Here is a 2,021-nt window from a genome sequence, read left to right as displayed (position 1 = left end):
CGCGATAGTATAGAGGCTATCGTGATATGATAGTAGTATTGAAGCTATCGTGATAGTAAACCATGTGTTGACATATAGGCATGCTCAGTACTACAACCACATGTTGTAGCAGGATAGCAGCTGATATCTAGACATGGCATCTGAAGGGACAGACCTTCTTCCTATAGAAGGAAGCAAAAGCGATATTTGGAAGCATTTTGGCTTTCCAGCAAGAGATGAGAAGTTCCTACAGCCTGTATATACATGTACTACTTCCTTTTGACTTTCGTTATTAATAGTTATAACTATTTGTTAACAAGAAAGCTATAATATCGTGATAGTTTCACTATCGGGATAGTACATGTAGTAGTAACAACTATCGTGATAGTGATTTGACTACTATCGCCCAGCTCTATTTAAAATATAAGTTTCACTTTTAATGTATTTTGTTTTGTTCTTTACTTTGCTATAGAGGCTTCAAGTTCTGCCATTATTTTTGTTATTTCTTCTCCTTTTTGACGAGTGTCCTCAGCTTTGGTTTCCAAATCTTTCAATTCTTTACGTAGCAGATCAACTCTCTTCAACATATCAGCATAACTCAACTATAGGAGAGAGAGAAGAGGATACAATATTATCAATACAATAAGGTACACAATTATTAATTTAGCACTTCAGAAGCATTTGGGAGTTTGGCTATATTTAAAAATTTTACACAGCAAGCAATTCATGAACTGGCTTTAGAGCAATTAAAAAATTGATAAAAAATCAAATCTTGATCGGAATCAGCTCAGGGTTTATACACAACATAAGTTCATGTATGTGTATTGGAAAATGTTATAAAAATTGAGAATTTTCTACTTGACATTTTTGGTGAAATTTGGCCAACACTCCTGATAGTACAGGGACTTTGACCCAATTTTTGAGCAACTTCAAAAATTCATAAAAAATCTAAAATTACATGTCATGTCATTAGTACCTTGTTTCAGTCCAGGGTCTTGTAATGGTATTCACTCAAACTAGGTATGTATAAGCAGTCTTGCTTTAGCTACGTAGGTCTGACAGAATGGTTGCTCTCTGGTGTCCACTCTCATGGTGTGTTCTAGTTCCTTCACCAGCTCATTCAAGTACAGTATATATCATCACTGGGTCTGTTCTTCACTCCAGCCTGATTACTAGGAGAGAACTCAACTGCTGTAGCTAGGATTATCAACACTTCTGTGTACCAGTACATATGTCATTATCATTTATTAATTCATTCTCACTTTCATGTAGTACAGGCATAGTCTTGGCTCTGGACAGCAGGTGGAAGTACAGTTTACTAGTCTGTATCAATATATTAGTGCTACCATACTTTACTGATTTATACCACCAACTACCCTGAGGGGCGGGGCATAACCGTAACCATGACAACACTAATGATAACTTACGACAATGATAAGGAGTCCGATAATTAAATACCAACACATACGCACCTAGAACCTATTAATAACTATTAATAACTAGTAATAACTATTAATAATTAGTAATAACTATTAATAACTAGTAATTAAAGTGACCACACCTACCATAACGAGTTATTCTTGTCAACAATCCAAGAGAGCAGTGCTATACCAAATGAAGCAGCTCTAGGTCCATCAGGGTTACAATACTTCTCCCAGTTCTCCCTAGTCTCCTCTTGAGTCAAACTACATCAAACAAGACAGACCCAATCATTTCTTTATACACGTACAAGTGACAATGTGTGCATCCCACTCTCTTTATGGAGGGACTTACGCTTCATAAGCTTTAGCTATTTTAGTGAATACCTCAGGGTCCCCTCCTTTATCAGGATGATGGATCATACTTAATAGCCTGTACTGCTTCTTGATCTGAGACACAGTAGCTCCCTAAAGAACTGATCCATTAAAGACAGCTGCATATTATGATACTGTCTACCCTGTCAATTCCTAGTATTTTAAATGGATCCCATTCCTCAGATTCACCAACTGGCTCTTGTGTCACTGCCCAATAAATCAACCAAAATAAGAACAACCAGCACACCA

At 36.7% G+C, this 2,021-nt stretch overlaps 2 long non-coding RNA genes across 2 annotated transcripts; both read right to left on the bottom strand.

Moving 5' to 3' along the window:
- Positions 1–441: 441 nt before the first annotated feature.
- Positions 442–1,167, bottom strand: LOC109591826 (uncharacterized). The gene is made up of 2 exons (XR_002190021.1): positions 956–1,167; positions 442–581 (listed from the first exon to the last, which is right to left on the bottom strand). It is a non-coding gene; the product is annotated as an uncharacterized LOC109591826 (long non-coding RNA).
- A 253-nt stretch (positions 1,168–1,420) lies between these two features.
- Positions 1,421–2,014, bottom strand: LOC100641786 (uncharacterized). Its single transcript, XR_002190022.1, has 4 exons — positions 1,915–2,014; positions 1,753–1,865; positions 1,545–1,664; positions 1,421–1,458 (listed from the first exon to the last, which is right to left on the bottom strand). It is a non-coding gene; the product is annotated as an uncharacterized LOC100641786 (long non-coding RNA).
- Between the last annotated feature and the right edge of the window lie 7 nt (positions 2,015–2,021).

Source organism: Amphimedon queenslandica, unplaced genomic scaffold (genome assembly GCF_000090795.2).
Source record: "Amphimedon queenslandica unplaced genomic scaffold, v1.1 AMPQUscaffold_7130_Cont20916, whole genome shotgun sequence".
Taxonomy (NCBI): domain Eukaryota; kingdom Metazoa; phylum Porifera; class Demospongiae; order Haplosclerida; family Niphatidae; genus Amphimedon; species Amphimedon queenslandica.
Note: the sequence above shows the minus strand (reverse complement) of the source record. Positions and strands in the feature narration are given on the sequence as shown.